The sequence below is a fragment of the Suncus etruscus genome, chromosome 18 (assembly GCF_024139225.1).
Source record: "Suncus etruscus isolate mSunEtr1 chromosome 18, mSunEtr1.pri.cur, whole genome shotgun sequence".
Taxonomy (NCBI): Eukaryota; Metazoa; Chordata; class Mammalia; order Eulipotyphla; family Soricidae; genus Suncus; species Suncus etruscus.
The window spans coordinates 34,299,261-34,305,527 of NC_064865.1; the positions used below are offsets into that span (position 1 = coordinate 34,299,261).

The window sequence follows — 6,267 nt, forward strand, 5'->3', positions numbered from 1 at the left end:
TAGTGGGAAGCTTCACCCATATCCCCATGCTGGTGCTCACACTCTCTCTGTGTGTAGCAGTTTGTGAAATGAAAGACATTTTAATTTCGATAAGCTGATAATGAACCTGATTCTCAGTGGGCACAGATTATAGGGAATATCCCTACTGGGAACAGACCTCCAGGAGGAGGTTGTGAAGCCCAGGAGCATCTCCTTTCTGTGTGTTTCTTGATCCTGCTTTCAGTCTGCAGAGTTCTAGAGCTTCCCTGGGATCCTGCACTAGAGAGTTTTCTGTGATCTCATGACCCAATGTTCTCCCTTATCTCCTGTCATGTTTTCTTCCCACAGGTGAAAAAGTAGGACAGTACACTTGGACTGCAAGTGAGTTTGGGGTTGGGTGGGGAATCCTACCCTGGGGATGGAGCCCATAGGATCCAGTAGGTAGTTCACTCACCCAGGATTACCCAGTTAGTTCTATCACAGGGGCTCTGATCTTGTGCTCTTTGTTCTTTCCCAGGTAGCAACAGTGCTCAGGGCTCTGATAAGTCTCTCATGAACCCTAAAGGTAAGACACTGGGGCTTGACATGAGAGGAACTGGCTGAAGTGACTCAATTTGGGGATTCTTTGAGAGGGACATTACGAGCCTGTTCAGATGTGAACTTCTGAAATTCATTTGAGTCTGTTCATTGTTTTCTTTCCCAGTGTGAGAGATCTGCCCTGCATGGGACTGAGGGATGCAAGATTTCCTACACTTCTACTTTGTGATTCATGAACTGCTGATTCTCTTTCTGTAAAGAGACATGACTGTTGTCCTGTCACTGTGTGTGTGAGGGGGACACCAGCCCCCCACACCCACTAGATTCTTCCCAACAGTGACCTCTTTTCTCTTCCCTGATACTGGCCTGTTCTGTCACATTTGTTGGGTTACTGATCCTACCCTAATCAATAATTGTACTCTACCCTAGGAAGTGATCTATTGATAGTATATTGGATTATTCCTTACTTGGTATTCTGCTCCCACCTAGGGTGGGACCTGATTCTTGTCAATAAAAATAGGGGTCTGATTATGCCTGAATACAGGCAGGGGGTGTGGGTGGAGGGAGATGGGGTACATTGGTAGTGGGAATATTGGGAATGTTGCACTGGTGAAGGGGGGTGTAACCACACCTCCATTTCCTCTGGTGTAATCTTACCTGCAAGACCCTCCCAAGAATGGGAGGTTCTTGGGGAGATTAAGGAGGTTTGGCCTGAGGGACCAAAGGGGAATTTGCTTGGATGCAGCATGGAGGAGAAAGCCGGAAAAGGAGATGGCTAAGAATAAGGTACAATGCAGGGCTGAATAAGGATTCAGAATAAATGATTGTGATAGGCCACACACATGTGATGGCCAGGACACAAATAAAGCTGATATTTCCTGAAGCCTGCTTGTGAGATTTCTGCCCGCCGCAATCACCTGAACTGGCAGACCCGCTGGCTGATGGAGAAGGTGAAGCCATGTGGGCCTGAGCTGGAGGAGAAAAGGCCTCCATCTCCATCCAAGCCCATCCTAAGGGCTTAATGCAATAGGGGGGTGGTGTTCTTTTTGTGACTTAAATCCAATTACAGTCATGTTTGGAAAGAAAAAGTAGATCAAACTTTATATTTTAGTAAAATATAATCCCTCATTTTCAAGTTTTATACATATTATCCAATAATAAATATGTATTTTCTGGGACTGGCGAGATAGCATAGCAGTAGCTTGCATGCAGAAGGACGATGGTTCGAATCCTGGCATCCCATATAGTCCCCCTAGCTTGTGGGGGCCGATTTCTGAGCATGGTGCCAGGAATGGCCCCTGAGCACTGCCGGGTGTGACCCCCCAAACCAAAAAAATATGTATTTTCTTTCTAAATCTAGTAAGGAATATATGTAATTTGCATATCATCCTTGTGCAGGGGCCATGCTAATCTTCTCTATATCATTCCAATTTTAGTATATGTGCTACCAAAGTGAGCACGTAGTGAGGAATATATGAATAAAAATTTTATTGAAACAAATGTTAAACCTCTTTATCACTTTTTTATTTAACATTTTTCATTGTTTACATTTCCCTATGGTGAAAAAAAAGAAAACAAGAGAAATAGATGAATTCATTTTTTTAACTATGTTTCACAGTTCATAGAGCAGATTGGAAAAAATAAGTAGGGGTCTAAGAAAGGCTGGGGCTCATTCTTAGGTCCTCTTCCACTGAGCTGCACTCCATCTTAGGAGCAGAAAGCTTGGGTGGTGTGAATTCCTTGCTTGAGCACTGGATTTCCTGAACCCATTTTTTCTTTCTTTTTTTGGTTTTTGGGCCACACCCGAAAATGCTCAGGGGTTACTCCTGGCTCTGCGCTCAGAAGTTGCTCCTGGCTTGGGGGACCATAGGGGACACTGAGGGATCGAACTGTGGTAGGTCCTAGGCTAGCGCTGGCAAGGCAGACAACCTTACCTCTATCACCACTGCACCAGCCCCCTGAGCCCATTCTTGTACCTCGTCACTGTGTGAATTATTTCCTGCGGATATTTACAACTGGAACTGTTCCCTCTGTCGTTATTGGACAGGGGATGGGAAAGGCCATTCCTGTCTGGGAACTCGGTGGGAATCAAACCTCAACCAATCTCCTAGAGAACATGACCTTTCAACATTCAGATACAGAAATTAGCTATCTCCATCTGTGTTAGGTTTTTTTCTTGAATAATGTATCTCTCCTTACTGGAATAAAGAGTTTATTGGATTTAGCATCTAATTTGTACTTTTTCTAATCCCTGTTCGTGAAATTTAGAGGTTAATAAAGGAGATCCCTGAAATTTAAGAGAGAATAAATGGAAATTCTGAAACCTTCTCAGGAAGTTTTGTGTCTGCCACAGGTGTAACAGGAGGGCCCTTGAGGGGATGAAGGGCACAGAGCTGGTGCTCAGTCTGCCTCAGTGCATTGTGGGTTTATGATGGTTACTCAACAATCTGGATCATTTCTTCTGTTCCTTGTCCTCAGTAGCACCTTGTCCCACCAGGGACTTTATCACAGGGATTCAGGCAACACCAGGCCTCATTCTGTCCCAGGATCTTGGGCAGTTAGGGCTTCTGTGCTGGCCAGTCTATGCTCAACCCTGGATCTGCTCTGCAGCTCCATCTTTGTGTTTGTTATCTCTGTGGAGGACAGTGCCTGTTTTCTTGTACACATATGCATGACTCGTTCTCTCTTCTTGTCCTTCCTATCTCTGAGCCTCAGGAGGCATTTATTTTCCATGTCACTTCAAGACCAGCAGGGTCCCTGCACACCTGAGAGGCCAACCCAAAACAGATGAAATGGATGCTCTGCCCTGAGGCCTGAGTGCAGTGGTCACCAGATGGGGAGGAAACATCCTCAGACCCTTACCTGCTAGCAGCTACTCCTTGTGTACAAAACCCTATCTAGCTGCTGGGAAATCAGAGAGGTCCTGATTGAGCGAGCAGGAGGGAGAAAGGAACGCTCTTGTAATGCCTGTGCCGCCATCAATGCAGTGAAGATGCTTTGTTATGTGCCTTAGAAGCATGGAGTTTGGGCCCGGAGAGGTAGCACAGCAAGGTGTTTACCTTGCAAGCAGCCGATCCAGGACCAAAGGTGGTTGGTTCGAATCCCGGTGTCCCATATGGTTCCCCGTGCCTGCCAGGAGCTATTTCTGAGAAGACAGCCAGGAGTAACCCCTGAGCACCGCTGGGCATGGCCCAAAAACAAAACAAAACAAAACAAAACAAAAATAAAAAGAAGCATGGAGTTTATTTTGTCTTGTCTTTTGTTTTGGGTCACACCCAGCTGCGCTTAGGGGTTACTCCTGGCTCTGTGCTCAGAGGTCCCTCCTGGCAGGCACGGGGGATCATGGGATGCCGGAATTTGAACCACCATCCGTCCTGAATCAACTGTATGTAAGGCAAATGCCCTACCGCTGTGCTATCTCTCCTGCCAGGTGCTTTGTTGTATTAATTATTAATTATAAAATTCTAGTGGTGTGAATGAGGTGCAGTTGATTGAGAAACTTTGACCCTTTTTATTGGGGCTCATGTTATAATGCAAAAACATGATGTACAGTGGGGTTTGGTTTCTCAGGACAAGGGTTCCCTGCCTCCCACTTACTGTAGACTCCCCTGAAGTGGGATGAGGGCACAGGATCTGTGGGTTGAGGAAACGGAAATGACAGGTTTCAATTTGCTGAGCTATCTTTGAACCTCTCCCCTCATCAATGTGTCTAGAAACCCCCACTCCATGTCTTCCCACACCACACCCTGGGGCTACGGCCAGGTGACTTATCCCAGTCAGGTGGCTCCAGAGTACAGTAGGTGTCACTCACACATAGGCTCCAGCTACCTTCTCAGTGCCAGCCTGGATTAGATGATGACACTTGGGACTCTGGTGAGTCTGGATGGAAATAGACTTTTAGGACCTCAGGTGGAGGGAGTTTCTTTTTCATGAGGGAAAACTGCAAATAATTTGTGGTCAAAGGTGGTGTGTGGTGACTTCAACTGTTTTCATATTCTTTGCTCCAAAGAGGTGGACACAATCTCCTGTGTGATTGGACTTTCTGTTCTCATGGTGATATGCAGCTCCCAGAATAAGGCCAACTAGGCACTGTGGTTCCTACCTGGTCTACACTCCTGTTCTCTCATAGAGGATCAGTCACAGTCACAAATATGTGGACATTCATCTAGGAGACACCCACATGACAGAGAGCTAAGTTGTTTCCAGCAGCACCTGGATGGACTCTGAAGCTTTGAAGCAGACCCTTCCAGCTCCATGAAACCTGGTGCTGAAGCCACAAAACAAACTACATAGGGGCCTCTTATAGAGAGTGAATTTTTTTGTTTTTGTTTTTGGGCCACACCTGGCGGTGCTCAGGGGTTATTCCTGGCTGTCTGCTCAGATATAGCTCCTGGCAGGCATGGGGAACCATATGGGACACTGGGATTCGAACCAACCACCTTAGGTCCTGGATTGGCTGCTTGCAAGGCAAATGCCGCTGTGCTATCTCTCCGGGCCTAGAGAGTAAATTTTCATTAATATATGGTTCCAGGTTCATAAATTTTGGAATAATTTATATAAACTGGTAACTAGAGGACAAAACATGGAAGCAACTATATGATCATGAGTGGTTTCTTATAACAGTGGAATCAGAAGAAATTGATATGATATATTAAAATTCTAATATACAAAATAATTCTAACAATGCCCTGAAGGTGTCCAGAGCTTTGAGGAGTTGGACTCAGGACCCCCTCAGCCCCCTGTAAAGTCTTACTACAGACCACAGAATCAGGGACCAGAGCTTGTTGCCACAGGGCACATAGACCTTTTCTTCTATATGTCCTTAACACCCAGTACTGGGGATTTGAGGGGAGTGCTCTGGATCTGAAAGGAGCACACACCCTGATCACCTCCCTTCCATGTCACAGCTTCTTCTATTCATGGGTGGGTTTACATTATACTGAAACTATGGGAAAATGCCTACCACATAGACTTGACTGATCAATCATAGAGCCAACATTCCTGTGATCACCTCCCAGACAACTCAGACTCTCCAGTTCCCTGCCTCGAGCCCCAGTGTCCAGTGTCGCTTCCACACCCAGCCATCCACCCACCCAGGTGCCCTCTAGGATAAACTTTCCATATCCACCCTCCCACTCCACTCCTTTTGGACTGCATCCTGTGATGTCCCTAAGAGTCACCCCTATACATCTCACTAAATATCCCTTGGAGACTCCCCTGACCCCACTTCTCACACAGTGGAGGGCAATCCTATTTGACTCCAAGAGGAGGTGTTCCTGCATCCCTTCATTCCTGTAAGTACAACATTGTCTCTCTTCAGTTTATTTGCTTAAAGACATTTAACACAGTGTAGATGTTAGAAGTAAAGGTAGACAGCAAATAATAGTTAAATTAATTATTTAAGTTTCTTTTGTTGAAACTCATGCTTTTTTGTTTATTTGGATATAAATTAGTCTCAATGTCTCAAATGTAGTAGAAAACTGTGACAGTCTTATGTCACTGCTCACCCTGCACCCCTGCACTGGGCTGACACCAATGAGAGCATGTCACCGTGTGGGATCAGTGCTAAATACCTGATATGAGGCTTGACATCAGCCTCTATGGGGGCTCAGGGTTGGGCTACACATAGCGGTGCTCAAGACTTATTCCTGACTCTGCACTCAGGAAACCTGGTTTTCTGCTCAGGGATCACTCCTGATGAACTCTAGGGAACCTATGCAGTGCTGGGCTGATCTTGTTTAGGCAAATACC

General features: G+C 45.9%; 1 non-coding gene across 1 annotated transcript; it reads right to left on the reverse strand.

Annotated features, from left to right (window-relative positions):
* Positions 1-1,869: 1,869 nt before the first annotated feature.
* On the reverse strand, positions 1,870-1,976 carry LOC125996751 (U6 spliceosomal RNA). The gene has a single exon (XR_007491432.1). It is a non-coding gene; the product is annotated as a U6 spliceosomal RNA (small nuclear RNA).
* Positions 1,977-6,267: the final 4,291 nt, after the last annotated feature.